Source organism: Ochotona curzoniae, unplaced genomic scaffold (genome assembly GCF_017591425.1).
Source record: "Ochotona curzoniae isolate NIBS_2020 unplaced genomic scaffold, NIBS_Ocur_1.0 contig_1, whole genome shotgun sequence".
In the NCBI taxonomy this organism is placed as follows: Eukaryota; Metazoa; Chordata; class Mammalia; order Lagomorpha; family Ochotonidae; genus Ochotona; species Ochotona curzoniae.
Window position 1 is genome coordinate 33333032 of NW_024464918.1, and position 19259 is coordinate 33352290.

A 19259-nucleotide genomic window follows, 5' to 3' on the forward strand; every position below is an offset into this window, starting at 1 on the left:
GTGGAGCGCAGCCCGGCGCGGAGTGGGCGGGGCCACGGTGAGGGGCCACGGGCGGGGGAGGGGCGGAGGAAGCGGCGGTCGGGAAGGGGGGGGAGAGAGAGAGAGAGAGAGGGAGGGAAGGAGAGAGAGAGAGAGAGAGAGAGAGAGAGAGGGAAGGAGAGAGAGAAGGAGAGAGAGAGAGGACGCAGGCCGGGGAGAAGGGGGCCCAGCCTGAGGGGAAGGCCGGCGCTGCCGGAGGGACTCGGAGCGAGGGAGTGGCGAGCCCCGGGTGCGAGAGGAAATGAGCGGGGGATGGGGGCGAGGTGAGGGCGAGGAGTGGGGAAGGGGAGGGAGGCCGCGGCCGCGAGGAGCCTTCCCGTCCCCCCTCGGCGGGCCGCCCCTGTTTTGACCGCCTGTACAAAGCGCGCAGACGGCGGGGGAGGGGGCGCGGCGCGCCGGATCTGGGCACGGAGGCGGCCGCCCCTCCCCCTCCGCCCACGCCTGCCCACCGACCCGGGCCCGAGGGTCCCCGGAGGCGCGCGTGGCTCGGCCGGACCTCGGGCCGCCAGGTCAGGGCCGAGAGCCTGAGCCCGGGTCGCGGCGGGAGTGGCCGGCTGTCCGGAGCAGGGGCCCCCCGCGCGTGGGAGCCGCTGGCAGCCGGTGTCTGAGGAGGCCCCACCGGGAGCGGCGGCGGGGCTGGGGTCCGGCCGGCCGGGGCACGCGCCCACGGGAGTGCTCCGCGGCTCTGAGGAGACCCGGCCCGGGTTAGAGACCCCCACGGGTCGGGTCAGAGAGGGTCTCTCCCGGGCATGGCCGCTTCCCGCGAATGACTAACCCGCCCCTCAGGCCCGGGTCGCCTTTTGTGGGCCTCCCTGGTGAGGGCTCTGTGAAGCCCTCCTCCCCATTCGTGAAATTTCACAATTTTAAACCACCAAGCCCCCCTGAAAACTGAGAATGACCCTCCAAGCACGGCTTGGGAAAACAGCACAAGAGAGCTGTGTCTCAATCACTCAGGTCTAGCGTCTTCAAAAAAAAACCCCTCAATATGTAAGTGTACATGTGTCTGCACACACATCTCTTACGTAAATAACCTGGTCCACGTTGCCCAGATGTGCTACCCTGGATGGCCAAAATTCTCAGAATTGGCACAGCTCCCTTCTTTATTTCCCCCCAGGTACTCTCAAGATACTCCTATAAAGAAAGAAAAATTAGGACTTCACAACTTTGCTAAAATTTGAAGATATTAGAGCAGAAGAGGTGTTTTTCGTGAACTTTTCTTCAAGCAAAACAAGCGGTGAGAGTTAAGGGACTCTGTCTGGGGTAAGAAGAGTACATTAATAAAACCCTCCAAGACGTCATTTAGTGCTTGACCGAGCCCATGCCTCTAGCACATTAAATCCAAGTGCTCCACGAGTGATCGGTACATTAAATAGTGCTGTTCACCATAGTGCTGTTCGTAGCAGCCAGACAGGAAACTCAAAATTCCCCCAGGAAGGGACTGGTTGGCTACGGTTTAATTCATTCGGTGGGCTACTATGCAGCCTTAAAAATGGGGTGATACTGCGTGAGCTTCAATAGATGTAGTTCAGTATTTTTTTTTTAAAGACCAAGTGCAGACAGAATAGGTACTTTGTTAAGACAAAAAAGTTTGATGGGACTGAAGTAAATAAGCAAGCTGACTTATCGTTTAATGTAATTAGTTTATATTTACAATGCTGAAAGGTTCTAAAAATGGGGGGTGGTAATTGTTCCGTGCAACAGATGTGGATGTAGTTAATGTTACTGGATTGCATACTTGAAGTGTTTAAAATTGTGAGTTTTATATAAGATATTCTGAGACATAAAATATTCTATAACAAACTTTAAGGGTACAAATCGTAGTGGGTACATCCTTAGACCATAATGGAAATTGAACTAGAAACCAGTATCAAAAAGATAGATGATGAATCTCAGAATATTTGGAGATGAAACTATACTTCTAATTAAGATTAATGTCAAAAAGGAAGTAAACAGTATTTTAAAGTAGGGGGAATTTTGTAACACTGCATGTTGTAGGAAGGAAGCAAAGTCTGATATTTGTGATCTAAGTTTCTGTTTAGGACACTGGGAAAAGAGCAAATTAAATCCAAAGTACATAGAAGAAAATAGATAGTAAAATCATAACAAATCAATGGAATTGAAAACAAAACAATGGACAACATCGTTAAGTACCAAAATCTGGGTATTTGAAAAGGTCAGTGAAGTTGGTCAGTACAGAACAAAGCTCGCCTAGGAAGCAGAAGACACAAAAGTTCCTAGCATCCTAAGTAAAGGAATCATCACTGCTTATCCCACGGGCATTAGAGGACAAGAAAAGGATTGTCTGGACAGCCCTGTGCTACAGATGTAATAAATGAAGCGTATAATTCCTTAAAAGACACCAACCAGTGGAACTCACATTAGGATAAATGAGAAATACAAACAGGCTTATACCTATTAAACTGAGTCAATAATTTTCCAAGAGAGTACTAGGTTCAAATGATTTTTCAGTGGTGGCTTCCACAAATTGAATGGAATTTTGCAAATAGTTTACAGAGCACATAACAGCACCTTTGAATAATCTAGAAAACAAGCAGAAGAAACGTTTCCTAACATTCCATGGTACTAGCTGCAACCCAATATCAAAAACAGAGATGGTACAAGAACAACCCACATATCTCTCACAAAGATAGGCGTGGAAACGCTTAACACAATAATAGCAAATACAAACAATGTGTAAAAGGAATAACCTACATACATTTATTTCAAACATGAAAGATTGGCTCAATATTTTCAAAGCAGTTCATCAGTTACATGGAAGGAAAATCTTATGATCACATCAATCCAATACCTGTTGATAATAAAAAAACATTTGACAAATTTAATAGCATTTATATGTATATAAAAAAGAAACATCCCAGCAAACTGGGAATACAGAGAAAGGAAAATTTTTTGAACTTGATAAAGAGCCACAAAGTACCTTGAGCTACCTTCATACATGATGGTAAGAAACTGGATGCTCTCCTGGAAGGGAAGGTTTGGACAGGGATTCTTCCCAGAATGAGAGCAAGGCAAGGCTCTCCTCCCGACCCCAACTGCACTGAAATAAGACAAGAAGGCAGAGTGGGAAGGGAGAGATAAAGGTTGACAGATGACATGATTGTATTCATTGAAGAAAGCCTGAAGAATCAGGAAAAGTCTGCTGGAACTAATACCAGATTGTATGAAGTTTACTGAATACATGGTCAATATAGAAAACATCAGTTGCTTTATTTTTCATTACCCATAAGCAATTGATTTTCAGTTGGAAAGTGCTATCGTAGAACTCTCACACAATACGTACATGAGGGAAACTATGAAATTCTACAAGGAGGAATAAGATGCGAGTAGGTGGTGATACAGTCTGTCTACTGATTACAAGACACAGCCTTCTGGTTTTTTCTCAGATGTCTCTTCTTTACAATTTTTTTGTTAAAAACTCACTGTCTTTTCCTGTGTTGAACTTGTGGTTATTTCTTTGTTGATAATCCAGTTATCAGCCAAGACTACGCTATTACTAAATTTAGTTTTCTCGTGGGGGTTTGATTTTCCTTCTTAGTTTTTTAGATCTGAAGTTTTCATTTGACTATGTTGTTTTTCATCTCTTTTTAAAGGTTTTCTCCTTTTGTCATGTTAACACCTTCCCTCTACTAAAAACAGCTTGTGTTTATAGGGAAATTTCTTGATTCTTTCATTACCTTGTAGTTAAAATTGTTATCTGTGTCATATGTGTTGCAGCTTATCTGTACTCGTTCTTTTCTTTTTTTTTTTTTTACCGACTTTGTTTTCTTATTTTATTCTTTACTATACCCAGCTAAAAGGCAACACTTCAAAAGTTCTTGTTCAGTTGCTATTGGCTAATATCATTCCTTTGAGTTTCTTATTAGCATGTGAGCATCTTATTAGCATATGAGCACTCAGATTATACCTCCTTGTATTTTTTCCTTGTTCCATGCACCTTTTGTACATAAATCATTGTTCTTTATGTTTGATGATCTTAGTGTGAATGTTTGAAACTTGTCACTCAGGCTTCTTCCATACTATATTATATGTGTGTGCTGGGGATTTAGATTAAAAGTGATGTTTTATTGCAAAGAATCAAGTGAGTTTAGAGAATTCACCCTACCACCTCAGCTGCACATTTTGAGTTGTATGGCATGAAGTTTTCCCCTTGTCTTTGATTGAGCCTGAGGTATTTTGACTGGTTTGGTTCTATTTATTTTTCTATCGTTAGGGTTGGGGAAAGGAGAGTTTCAGATGTTTTTATTCTACCATCTTAACTTGGAAGTCTGTATGAGTCCTTTAAATAAATTTTAATCAAAGTAATACAAACAAATGGCCACAAATCAAATCATGCAAAAATATTGTGTTAAGGAACAACTGAGCCCAGCTCCACTGTGACTTAGGCCAAAACTTACTCCTGGGAAGTATTTTTTTCCTTTGCTCTGTAAATGAAGGAAAAATTTACATACTGTGAAATACACACATCTTAAGTGTAAATTTTGATGAGTTATGACAATTACATGTAGCCTAGTAACCCTTCTATTAAAATACACCAGAGAAAGATCACTCACACAACTTCACATTTGATCTGCATCCCACCCCAACCCCATCCCGCAATCAGTCACTGTATGTTTTTTCTCTCATCAAAGATTCGTTTGTATAACTTCGTATTAATTGAATCATACAGTATGCACTCTTTTATGTTTAGCTCCTTTCACACAGCATAACATTTTCACATTTCATTTATATTGTAGCACGTATCTGAGGTTTATTCAATTTTATTGCTGAAAAGTATAAAATTGTTTATAAGTTGTTTATTCTTTCCACTGATGATGGACTTTAAAAATGTTCTTGGACATATCTTTGTGCATACTCAGATTTTCATTACTCCTGAGTGATTTCCCCTAAAAGGGGAGTTTCTGGTTATAGGCCAGTTGTACTTTTAACTATGAAAAACTACTAGAACAATTTCAAAACTGATCGTTCCGTTTTGCACCCTCCAGCAATGCACGAGTTTTTTGATTGCTTCACATCCTCAAAAGCTTGTGGCACAGCCAATCTTTTTCATCTTTGCCATTTTAATGACAGTATGGTATACGCCATGTTAATTCTAATTTTATTTCCTTGATGACAAAACATTGATGCTAGTCACTTTTCAATGTGCTTTTTAGTCTTCTCTGTCATTTCCTGCATGAATTGCTTGTTTGGGTGGAATTTTTCGTTGTTGCTGATTTTGTATCGCATCATTATTGTTGTTGTGGAGATGGCTTAGACAGTCTGGATGCAAGTCCTTCATCAGATTGTAGAAACTGCAGGTGTTTTCTGGCAGTGCACAAGTGCCGTTTATTTTCACAATGGTGTCTGTGTATGAGCAGAGGTTCTACATTGTGGTGAGTTAGAACTCTTTGTGGTGAGTAGCAGTTTATAGCTAAGATGTCACTCCCTGACCCATGCTTTGTTTTGAACAGTTTTCCGTTAGAGCTTGGTCTTTGATACGTTCGAAGTTAATTTTATGTAGGATATAAAGAATATTTTTTCTGTTTAATAGAATTTTTTTTTATTATGAGTATGTACAAACAAAGCAATTCCAGTGCTCAGTGTTGAAAAGACTTTGTTTTACCCATGGAGTGGCTTGTATACCTTTATCTAAAATCAATGCCAGATTGTCTTGATTAATTTAGCCTAATGTTAAGCCTTAAAGGAAATTGTTGGGATTTGTCTTTGTTCTCTTTCAGAATTCTTCTGACTATTCTAGTTCTGTTACGCTTCATGTGTAAAGTAATTTAGTTATGTACTTGGGAGGCAGACAGACAGAACAGCTTCCATCCACTGATTTAGTCCCCCGTGTTGGGGATGACGGGGACAGGCCAGTTCAGGGCTGGCAGCTGGAGAGTCAATCTAGGTCCCCACAGACCTGACAAGAGATCAGCTCCTTAAACCATTGTGGGCTGCTTTTCAGGGTGTAATAGGTAGGTATCCAGAATTGGAAACAGAGCCAGATCTTGATGTAGATTGTGGGTGCCCCAGCTGACACCTTAACTACAAGACCAAAGACTTGGTTCATACAGATTTTACAGTTGGCTTGCAACATTCTCCAGAATGGCCTGTTGAGATACTCACATTCCATTGAATGTGTAGGTCAATTAAAAGAATGGACATCTTTTTTTTTATTATTAAAGATTTATTTATTTATTGGAAAGTCAGATATACAGAGAGGAGGAGAGACAGAGAGAAAGATCTTCTATTTGATGATTCACTCCCCAAGTGAGCGCAACGGCCAATGCTATGTTGATCCAAAGCCAAGATCCAGGAAGTTGTTCCGGGTCTCCCACGCGGGTGCAGGGTCCCAAAGCTTTGGGCCGTCCTCGACTGCTTTCCCAGGCCACAAGCAGGGAGCTGGATGGGAAGTGGAGTTGCTGGCATTAGAATTGGCGCCCATATGGGATCCCCGGGCATTCAAGATGACGTCTTTAGCTGCTAGGCCATGCCGCCGGGGCCCAAGAATGGACATCTTAATAGTGTTGAATCTTACAGTGTAAGATCCTGTGAACCTGGAGGAGCACCCATTTATTTAAGTTTTCATTAGTTTCTATTAGTAAGTGAAATTTCTAGTGAGGAGGTATTGAACGTATCTTGTGATTTCTGATGCTACTGAGAAGGTATTGCTTTATTTTCACTTATTTATTGCAAACTTTGATGATGAGTTTTGTGTGATAAGTTGGCCATTATTATGCCAATGGGTTAGTAATCTATGAGTTATGGAGATATTCTGTAGACTCGGTAAAGCCCTAACATCAGTTTGTAAATATGCGGTTAGTCTTGCTGATGTGGCTGGCCTGACTTAATCAATGAGTGGCCTGAAGAGGGGACTGAGACATGAAACCTTTTAAAATTGTGAGACATGAAAACCTTTTATCCACCTATTAACTATCTATTCATTTCTTAAGTGATCTTTTTCTTATCTTTGTATGATGTAGGCCTTTGATAAAGGGAGAGTTTCCTGTAATCTTTCCGGGGGCATGGGGTGGAGTGGACAGAACGCTTGATAAGCACACGTCTACACTCCTGTATCCCATAGTCTGAATTCTTTCCTCTCTGTTTTACCAAGGAATTTCTGGAATCTGGAGTTTGTGTAGTGAGAAACATCGTTGGGGATCTATGACTATGCTTTTGAGAGAAGTTCCATCAAGGTAGGTATTCCTTTTCTAAACATAACCAGGCCTTCTGAAGTAGCTTGTGCCTTCAGTAGGATTTTGATTCTTTGTACCCTTCATCCGTTTGGGGTTTTTTTCCAGTTGCCTTGCTCTCAGAAGGCAGTTGAAACCAAGAAAACAGTATGATTATTAATTACTGACCTCCAGCTCCAGTCTCCTCAGATTTCTGTACTGATTTTTCAAGGTGTTACATGGAATCTGATTTAATTGTAGAGTGAGCCAGAATGTGGATATAATACCATAAGCAGAAAGGAAATCTATGAGAAGAAGCTCGTATAGCTCATGAATTGTGTAAGGATTATGGCATAAGGTTCCAGAAACAAGTAGACTCAACAAAAAAGTATGGCCACCATCTTTTATCACATTGACTTTTTAAAACCAATACTAGACAATACAGCTCTACTTAGTAATTTATTTCTGTGCTTTCATACTTGCTTCACTGACCTCTTCCAAGTTATAAATAGTGGGTTGCAGGTGAAGAATTTATGTGTTACCCCAAGTCACCCCTAGATGAAAAAAATATCTATTGAAAATAGGGAACTGAATTCTAGAATTTCACACAATGGAGAATATTCCAGGAAAGAACTTGATTGGATAACCAATAGTGAAAATAAAATGCAAATAAATATACACAAACCAACAACATTCTACTATTCCTGAATTTAAGAAAGCATTTACTCTGACTTGCAATTTATTTGGTACATTTTGGGGCATGACATCTACTTTATTGGTTGCACCTGCACCTCAACTTTTAAAATTACTCTTTGTTTTCTGTCTGTCAGACTCATTTGAGAATGAATGTCATTTGGATTCCCATGTCTTTGTGCATGAGCTGGCCTTTTGTTCTTTTCTTCCAAGGAAATGTGTGTTAATCTTTTTTATTCCTTGGGGTTTTGAAATTTCCTAAGGCAGAATTTCTTTGATTCTTCCAGCTGAGCATTTCATGAACTCCTTTCACCTCAGGAGTGTTGGTGTTCAGCTTTTCCATGATTGATCGATGTCCTTCCATTTTCCACTGTGCTTTTCTGAAACTTAATAGTTGAACACTGTATATTTTTGTTGGTTGTCTTTTAATTTTGCTGAATTCCCTATGCAGTGGATAAACCCTCTTTTCAGGTTCCTTTCGCTGTAGTGAGCTTATATCTTTGCGGCTTTCTCTCTCTGAATATATGTATATATTTTTCTTTTCAGTCAACTAAAAGGAAGGATGAGACCCCCAATCCTTATTCTTGGTCTTCCTATAAAAAACTGTTTGTGCCTTAATGATAATCCCTTTCCGTCTTCAGTGTTTGTTGAAAAGATTTTGCCTCTTTCTCTCTTTTGTTTCTAAACAAGCATTTATTCTTTATTTTAGGGAGTGAGTGTTTAACTGTGTGGTTATAATGTGGTTCATCACATTGAAGCACCTGGATTCAGTTGCCAGCCTAGCCCTTGACTCCAGTCTCCTGACACTGCAGACAATGGTTCAAGTAGCTGCATTCCAACTCCTGTATGAGGGACCTGGATTGCATTCCAGTTCTTGGCTTCAGGCCCCAGCCATGGGCTGTTGGTGGCATTTTAGTACAGTGGATTAAACTGCCACTGAGGACACATTCATTTAACATTAGAATGACAGTTTGATTTCTGACTACTTTATTTAGTCACGGTCCTTGCTAATTCACCTGGAAAACAAAAGATGGTGGCACAAATACTTCAGTTCCTGCCACCCCTGTGAGAGAGTTGGTGGAGTTTCTAGCTCTTGGCTTCAGTCTGGCTCAATACACTTGGAGAATGAATCAGCACGTAAAAGATACTGTGTCTGCTTCTGACATCCTCCCTAACAAACAATTTTTTCTTTTTCTTCAAATGGAAGTTCTAGATGGGGCAGTTGTCTCTGGTGAGGGGCTCTGTGGAGTCCTAAGATAGCACAGGACATCACATGATAAGATGGAATGTCCTAGCTAAAGCCTTACCTCCTGCTCCTGTACAGACGCAGTCCTTTTGGATCAGGTCCTCACTCTCACAGCCTCATTTAGTCTTCATTACTGCTGAAAAGGTTTCATCTCTAAGTACCACAGTCAGGTTAAGGTTTCACCCTGTCGATGCTCCATGGTGAATATTACATTCCAAGATGACTGTTGGTGGGACATGGAAGCCGTATAGCAGGACAGTACCATTTCAGTGGATGGCCACTCGTGGTTTCTTGGTTGTCATTCTGATATTTCTGAAGGGTTCTGATGCATTGGCACTCCCTGACACACCTGCTCTCAGAGGGAGCAGATGTCAGTCAGTTATACGGTCTTGGAGCAGCTAGTGCTGTAACTGTGTCAAACCCATGCCAGCTAAGGTCTTTCCTCAACAGCAAGCAGCAATATCTTTTTTTTTTTTTTCACGGTTAACAAATGAGTCCTAAGTTACTGAATCTAGTGAGTGTTGTTCTGTATTCATTTTACTCGTTTAATCATTTGACTCAATCCCACTTTAGCAATAACTGATCCCTCTGTTTTTGAAAATGTTTGACCTGGCCCCAGTGGTATGGCAGTCTTATTTTCCTCTGGCCTCATTACCTAGCAATTTCAGTCTTACAGCTTTCTCTTGTGCCAACCCTCTAAGTGGCCCTGGCAACTGACTCTGATGACATTCCCTCTCCAGCTGATCTTTTCAGATACTAATAATGTTTAATATATGCCAGCACTAGTTTTTCTTAATCTTTTTTTCCAGGTTGTCTTTGCTACCTTGGAATGAATTAGTTTGTGAGTAACAGAATTTGCAGCCAAAAGCAACTTTAAAAATAGGAGCACACAGAAGTGGGGCTGTGTATTGGTCATGGTTCTCAGCTGTGGACAACAGAATTCACTATTCTTATCAATTACTGTTTGTTGAGGAACAGAGAAAGCATGTGAGGTCACTAGAAGACTGGAGGGATGGAGGCTGTTGTTGAATCATCTCAAAAGCTGTTGCTCTGTCCACTACTTCGACTGCTACCTGCAGGACACACTGTGCCACCGCCCCCAAAGAGACAGCACCACCCTCTCTGCTTCTTATGCGGTTCTGATACAACTCAGACCTCTTTTGGGTGTGGTGATGTCAGAAATGAAGTCTGTTTTTTTTTTTTTTTTATATCTGAGACAAAGGCCCTTCGGAAAGATAGCTTTGTTTCCATATTGACAAGGTAACCTTTACAACATAGGGAGCTGCCAACATCCAGAGGAGTTAAAAATACGACAGCCCCAGGGATGTGTGTAGTCCTGAAGGGACGTGGCTGTGTTGGTTGTCCAGAGGTTTCTCTTTTCTCCAGAATCTCCCCCGTCTTTGCCCTTCTCTATGTGCCCCTGCTTCTTCACTAGAGAAAGGACTCATGTTCTAATCAGTCTAGACGGCAACTTTGGAAAGCTTAGTGTCGTGCGCTGTTTCAGCAGATGGCTTCCAGCAGGGAGCCAAGGGACACTGTCCCAGATTACTCCTAAGAAAGCACCTGCCAATGCAAACCCTTCTGAATGCAGCCTTCCTCAGCAGCATTCTGGAGAGCAAGCAGGAGCAGGCGATTGAGGACAGGTGAAGTCGGATTCTCTTGTAGCACATAGGGTTTTTGTGGAAGGAGTAAAAACACAACTCTGCAGAGGGAATGAATGCTGCAGTGATCCTAAGGAGTAAATGTCCACTGCACTCATTCTAACAGCCTGGATGAACAAATGAATATACTAGGTTTCTTTTTAAAGATTTATTTATTATTTTTTATTGGAAAGGCAAATATACAGAGAGGAAGATCTCCGGTCCTGTAGTTCTCTCCCCAAGTAGCCACAATGACCGGTGTTGAGCTGATCCTGAGTCAGGAGCCAGGCACTTCTTCCAGGTCTCCCATGCGGGCACAGGGTCTCAAGGCTTTGGGCTGTCCTCAACTGCTTTCCAAGGCCACAGGCAGGGAGCTGGATGGAAAACGGGGCCGCCAGGATTAGAACCGGCACCCATATGGGATCCTGGTGTATGCAAGGCAACGACTTTAGCCACGAGGCTAGGTGCCTGGCCCTGAATATACAAGTTTTTACTTGGCCCTTTTACCAAAGGGATTTTTGTCTATGCAGTTGACAGTAAGTTGCTAAAATACTTTTGTCTTTAAATTTTTTCTTTAATTTTGAATTTATTGTGTGTTTGAATTTATTTTCCCAAGTTCCTGTTTTCTTTTTTTTTTCCACTTCCTTTTCTTGCCTTCATTCCTCTGAAATATTCAAAGATTAATAAGTAAGTTGAGTCCTCAGTTTCAGATTTCCCATCTTTCAGCTATATATGGAGATGATATGTGAAGCCAGTGGCACTAGCACATTTTGCATTCTAGGATGAGGATGCCCTTTATAAAATAAGATTTTCCTGTTCAAATGTAGAATAGTTCCTTGCTTATTGTGGAGGGAAATTTAAGCCTCTCTAATAAGATATGTTCATCATCAAAAAACTGGTGTTTTGAAAGTCTGCATTTTCTGAGTATGTAAGGCAAGTAAAATTGTTTTTCTGTAAAGCTTTATTATATTGGTATTAGTGCCTTTTAAATAACATTTTCATTAGATAACTTTAGAATTTATGGAAGGGTTTTAAAACATATTTATTTATTTGAAAGGCAGAGGTAGAGGACTTCCATCCACTGGTTCACTGCCTGAATGGTTGCAATAATCAGGGATGGCCCAGATCAGTGTTCCTGGGAGAAGCTGGGGCCCAAGCATGTGGGCAAGCTTCTGCTGTTTTTCTGGCCCATTATCAGGGAAGTAGATCAGAAGTGGAACATCCAGGACTTGGACTTATTCTCATATGATATTCACTTATTTTTTGTTAAAAAAAGTCTTGTAATATTTCAGAAATGTCCCCTTTTATAGTTTCTAAAATTATTTCTGTCTTCTTAGGGCATATTCCACGTTATTCACTACTCCAGTCTCATATTAGGTAGTTTCCATGGCCTGTATTTTCTACACTTGTCAAACAAATCAGATTTTTTTTTTTTACTGTTCTTCACCGACAGTTATCATCATCATCATCATCAACATCTATTTATCTGTACAGTTATGCTATTATCATGCCCTCTCCACATTTGTGTAGATGTCGCTTTATCTGGAACATGACTTAAATTTTTCTTCTAGCAAAATACAGCTAAAAAATGAATCCATTCTACAGTCTCCTTATGAGCAGACTTCTGCACTACATATTTTATAACTGTCCTAAACACTTAAACATGAAATTTTCCATGGACTTTAGTTTGTGCTTGCTTGTAGATTACCTCTTAAATGTGTGTTTATATAATCACATGTATTTTTATTGATGGAAGAAAGCTCATTTGTCATGGTGGACCAGTGGCTTCATATATAAAAAAAAAAAAAAAGAATTCAGCAATCTGGTTCTTATAGCTCCTAATACCTTGTAGCATAGTCTGTCACTATTGCTTAATTGTTATAGCCTTTTCAGTGGCTCTCTGTGTGAAAACTTTGAATTTAAATTTTAAATAAGTTTAAAAAGAAGGTAAACAAACCCTTGGGAGTTAAAAATAGTAACCTCATGAAGGATTTCCCAGTGGAGCCACATAAGAAAGATTACCGTTGAGGGCTGAAAGTCTAATGGCATGAGTAATGAAGCAAGTGTGATCTGTCTTAAACATATTTACACATTTATGAAATGTAAGCTTGGATCACGTAGAGTCCATAAATTAAATAGCATAAGAGGATTCCAAGATGAAATCATTTTATTACATAGGAAAGCTTAATTTATCAACTTTGAAATCCCAGAAGGCTGTCTTTTTATTTTTCAGAATCCATTTGCTTGTTTTGGTGTTTAGCCCAATGAAAGATATCTCAGGAGATCGTATTTTATAAATGAATGCAAACATATGAAGCAACTTGATGGTTTGGAGCTTATATTTAAACAAGCTTGTACTATCCTGGCTTAATTATGCTACCCATAATGTAGACAACTCATATTTCTATTAAAGAAAAAAAGGGGAGCAGCAGGTCTCAGCAGCACCGAAACCAGAAATGGAGAGTCCCATGAATCTATAGACTGAGCTTGGTTAATTCCATACAGATGTCTTAGTGCATTCCTGTAAATTTTCAGACTGGAAAGGAAATGTTAGTTACGCCCTTCCCCTTTAGAGCCCAGGGTAAAATATTTCACATTTTGTACATGTGTTTTACTAACAGAAAAAAAAGGGCAAAAATTTTTAAAATGGTCATTTGAGAGTTGATATTTTACCATTAAGGGAACAAGTGTATTTGAGACTCAATGCACAATTCCTTTGCTGACATCAATCCCTGTATTTGAAAGCATAAAAGTGTAATTTGTATTTTTAAGTAGTAATTGAGGGAAACAGTATATTGAAGAAAATTTATATCTATTTCCAGCATACCCAATAGTATAGTTGTCATGTGGTTATGTTTACTGTAACCACAGGATGAATATGATTGTTTTTCATAGATATTGACAATGCCAAAGATAGGACCAGAAGGAATTGTGCAGTGGCTAGGATAGCTTTTACTACATTGCTTGGATCGCCGGCCAGTATCTCTGCACTCTAACAGACCTATTTGTGCAAAATGGCCAAGTAACTGCTAGATTTATCTGCCAGTGCACTAACAGCTCTTGGTCAAGTATGGAAGGAATCTTTAAAACTGCCCATGAGAATCAGCTACATAACATAGCTGCTAACCCTTCCCCTCTAATGGCTTTCTTTCCTGCTGAATCTGAGCTTGACTCTTGAGTATTTCTCAGTACAGTACAATCTTTGTCATAACTAAAGTTCAAATAAACTGGGACAAAGCACTTAGACGAACTAACCTTCCTGATTTCGTCTGGTCCTTTGATTTTCTAATAAGTGCCATTGATGCTCAGACAAGCTGAGAGACTAGTCAAAAGTCATTTGACTTGAATGTTTCAGGAGCAGAATCTGAATCTCCAAATTCGGTACTGACAGCTTACATGACAAATGGTAGTGACAAAACGGCCTTTCCCTAATAGTCACTCATTGATGAACTAATAGATGCACCTCAGGCCTGAGGGATAACATCAAAATAGAGCTGGAATCATGAATAGAATTATGAAGTTGGAAGCTGCCAGAAGAAACCAAAATTATTTTCAAATAGGACAGTGGCATACAGGGCAAATGACTTTGAGCCATTGCAAACATCTTTCAGAGACAAGCAGGTTTCATAAAGGAGTGTTAGAGTGTCAGGGTAAAGAATCTACCTTCAAACCCCACTCTCCTCTACTCTCTTGACCCCAAATAGCTGTTGTCTGCCTTTGTGGAGGTGCACCTTCCCCAGTTGTGTGTTTCTAAGGCCTTTGATAAACCCACCAGGAGTCGGGGGGTGCAGAAGGTAGAGTAAATACGTTGAGAAATAATTGTACACTCCACCTGCTGTGAGAATGGAAGGATGATCAGACTGGTGATCAGACCAATAGTAGGGGAGATTCTAGATGCCACAAGAGAGTATTCTAGTTTCTTAACTGGCTTTAAGTGGAAAAATGTATTGAATCTTCCCATAACAGAGTTTGAGGGAGACGATGGTTTTCTCTTTAACTGATAGATTTTATTTTACTGGGTCTTCTGGATGAGCTTAGTGTTGTGCAGATTGGGGTCAGCCTTTGGAGCGCTCTCTGAGCAAAGGTGTGTGGAAGAGGCTGGGAGATGCGCTGAGATTGACAAGGACTTTGATTGTAGAGCTTTGGGGGAAGTGGGGATCATGTATATTAATTGGCGGTTGTCAGGAAATAGATGGCATATCCAAATGAGGTCATTAGAGGTGAATTTAATAAGAGGACTAGGAAACAAGACAGATGGGAGAGAGATCATGGGGGTAAGAAAAAGTTCCTCAAGCAGGAAGGAAAGGGTTTTATTACCCTTAGATCCTACGGGAAAGACTAGTTATCAGAATGCAGGCAGCAAATCCTGTGAGGAAAGGGCCTTTTCAAAGGGATGAAACTCCCTTTAGAGGAGACACCCTTAAGCACAGGGCCACCCTGCCGGGCAGGGGCTTAAGAAACTCAACCTCTTAGCCTACCCTTACCTCCTACTGGAAGATACCATTGACCACAGTGCACAGAAGCTCAGTTAGGCAATCCGTTTAGTCCTAGCAACTAAGGCACAGGCAGGATGAAGGAGGGAGACATGCAAGATTTGAGGGATGGGGAAGGTGGTGTTGATCTTCAAAGAGTATGTTTAGAAAGTTTTGCTACAGTGAGTATGTAAACTGCTCCTCCGTCTCTTCCTCAAAATGTCATTAGTGCTTCTTGGAATTAAATGTGTCTGTGTGTTTGTGCCCTTGCTGAAGGGTTTTATGTGAGTAGCTTTAGGAACAGCCCATGTGGAGATCAGCGAATAAAGATCAGTTGGATTTAGTGGCCACCATTTGAGAAATACTTAATTACAGTGTTTCTCTTTAAATAACAAGCAATATTCCTACCTTTTGACTTACTCTTAAACTCAGTACAATAACAACAACAACAAATTCTCTTTCTCTTACTAGTAAAATTAAGACAGAGCATTAAGTTGTGGCTAATGGACTATAGGGTTCTTGACTTTATAACTGGGGGAGCTTGTGTAGCTGGATTCCAGCACCTCGCTTTGCACAGTGTGGCTGAGCTCAGCAAAAGCATGTGTGAGTGAACACACCGAGCGATTACTGACTCAAGACATGCCTGCCTCTGACATGAGAATCCAAGGACACGATGGATCCCCTTCCAGGAGCCAACAGCTTCCTCCTTCCTTTTGCTCTCCTCTTCTGTGTTACCTGTGGTACCTCATGAGAGAGGGCAGCTGAACAGCCACAGAGGTCACCGGCACTCAACCAGAAGCAGACAGGAGAGTTTCTAGATTCGCCAGGGTCCAGGGAATGTGTCTCAGCATGAGAAAGGCTGCCTGGCTCCACTTACTAACTGCCTGAAGCATTTGGTCACCTGCTATGCACTGTCTTGCAGAGAAGCAGCACCCTGGCAGATCCAGTCTCTATGGAAGGAGCTTCTTCACTGTCCTCAGTGTGGATAGCGGAGGCGAAAGCCTCCGGAGAGCTTTCACCTCACCCTGCCCATGTCCTTACGCTGCGCTCTGAGAATTCTGCATGGTAGAGACTGTCTCCCAGGGTGGTGGCTGGCTTCATTTAGAACTCTTTCCGGTGATGTTCATTTCCTTAATGGCCAGTGCTTGTCTAGGAAGCACGATGAATCTCTGAACATGCTTTGGCAACAGCTTGCTTCTATTCCTGGGTCTCTTCCGCCATTGCTTTCTCATCATCAATACAGATGTCTCTATATCTTTGCCAATTTATTTGATGGTGTGTTTAAAACTGATCTAAACACTTAAGAATCTGTTCTTCTGTTGTCCTTGTGTCAGATGCTTTATGGAGCAATAAATCAACCTAGACGAACATATTATATACTCTGCAAACATCTTTACTCTTTCCCCATGAACCATGACAATTTCTTATATCTTTGCCTAAAGACTAATTTTTCAAGTATGCTCACAGAGTGTTCCTGGGAACAGCTTACCAAATAATTAAACTGATTGTAATTTTTTGAGTTTACTCTTCCCTTGTAGTAATGAGTGCTTCATTAGCTAATCGTGGCAAGTTCATGTCTAGCAACATATTGTTCTTGTTTGTGTGTAGTCTCATAATTTTTCTCATTATTTTGTCACATCATTATTTTTAGAGATTTAAAATATTTATTATTAACATTAAAGCAAGGCTAATAAAGTCAAAATTTCATTTGGACAGTTTTCATTTTCCTTAAGTTGTTCCACTTATATCACCCTTCTCTGGCATACATGCTTGGGGAATTCTTAAAATTTTACCCTATATTTTCATTTTCAACAAATTCTTGTACTCAGTCTAATGATGCACTACCACCCCTTCCCAACAGAGATATTCAAAACCTCAGGATTCCCCCATTATTTGTACAACTCTATATCATCCACACAATTGGAAAGTAATCCTTCTGACCTATTTGAGTCACAAGGTCATTCACCTGATAGTAGCCAGTTTGACTTTGAAAAAATTCAGATCTGGCATGTAAAAAGCATGGAAGGTGTCACTGCAGTGACACCTTTACAAGGAGAAAGTTACTGAACAAACCAAAAGCCAATAACTTTCCTTAGACTTCTGAGACAACTGAGGATACAGGGCCAGCCATCACTGGGAAATATGGAGACCCAGAGTGCATGGTGAAAAAATCACAGCCAAACCCAATCCACCCAGAGTGGAAGCTGCTAGATCTACAGAGAGAACAATGAAAGGGCGATTGTGATGAATTGGAGGCGGCTGAGTGGTGACTAGTTTGAGAGTAAGAAACTCATAACCCCACTCTGGGGGGATATTCATGCTTTTGTGATAGACACCTCCAGGAAAATCCAACAAAAACCCTCTCCTCTTTGTACCAGGAGGGAAACAGCAGCTATAATGAAATGTACTCTGCGTAGTCTACAGCAAAGGCCTGCTGTGAAGGAAAAGGGGTTCACTAGAGCTGTGTCCACCAAGGGAGGAAGCTGGCTAGCCCCACATTCCCTTAGGTCTTCTGCCTTTCCTTGGGGAAGAAAAGAAAATGTTAACAAATGCTTCTGAAGGTCACCACTCCAGAATGAGATGTAATCATAACTATAAATAATACTTTCCCACCCTACACCTGATGATGACATTAATGGGGCTCCAGAGCACCAAAAACACATGAGGCAAAAACTTAATGGAACTGCAGAGAGAAGTAGAAAAATCCATTACTATAGCTAAGGATTTTAGTACTTCCTTCCTTTCTAACAGCCAGAACATCAAGAAGGCTATAGTTGAATTGTAGAGCTTTGTCAATCAACTGCATAGCCCCATCAATCTATCAGTTTTCTGTGGCTATAACAAAGTACCGAAAGAGATTGCTTTAGAAATAAATGAAGATAATTCAGCTTACAGTTTTTGAGTCTGAAAATCCAAGGTCATCCAAGAGGCCAACTTTCCCAGCTTGAAAACAATGAAACAGCCATGGCTAACATGACTAACAAGTTATATGTATTTCCCCTGATAGTGGGTAAATAGCATGATGCCTTATCTCACCTCTCCTACTCTGCAATATATTGGAATAAGGAAAGAAAATTTACACATATCAGGAAGGAAGAAATTAAGCTGACTTTGTTGACATTATCATCTATGTAGAAAATTACACAAAATGAGCAAAAAGAAAAAAGACAAAAATTCTGAAAACAATAAGCAATTATAGCTTGGCTGTAGGATACAAGGTCAGTAGAGAAAGAGCAACTGGTTTACTGTTCATCAACAATGAACCAGTATAGTTTTGTGAAATCTCCATGTATTAGTTGACAGAGTGATTCCTGAGTTCATCAAGATGTAGTTAACAATCTAATATTATTCTACATGTTTGCTAGAATTGAATAACTCTTAAATGCACAAAAGAAGGTGACAGCCAACTTTATCACTGTTGGGGTGGGAATTTCTAGGCAACCAAAGGGAGGAAGCTGAAATGACCCACATGGTAAGAACTGAGTATTGGAGAGTCTCCAGTAAGGATTCTCACTTACCTTAACATACCTGGAATAGCTAATACAGAATCATTTATGATGTGTGTATACATGGATTAATATCCATAGATACATTTCTCTGCTCCGTCACTTGAGAGGCCTAAGTAAAACCACGTGAAGTAGCAACAAACATACCCCTTGTACCCAGATCTTGTTTTATAATTCCATTGTCATTAAAATGGAATCCTTACTCTTGGGAAAAATGGCTGTTTCTAGAATTGAGACAAAAAGTATGATGATCCTGGAGGATCATTTAGTATCAGAAAAGTAATGAAATGTTAAAAACAAACAAGCAAAATTTTAAAAAGCAAAAAATAAAACCCCACACTTTGATGGAGTATGCCAAAGGGCATAGGAGCCAACAGAAAGAGCTTGCAGTGCCCAAAGAAGGAAAATTTGTGCAATAAAATAAAGTAATACTGGATTCTGACCCAAAGTATAAAATAAACATTCATGAGTTCACACTAGTATAAACAAATTACGGA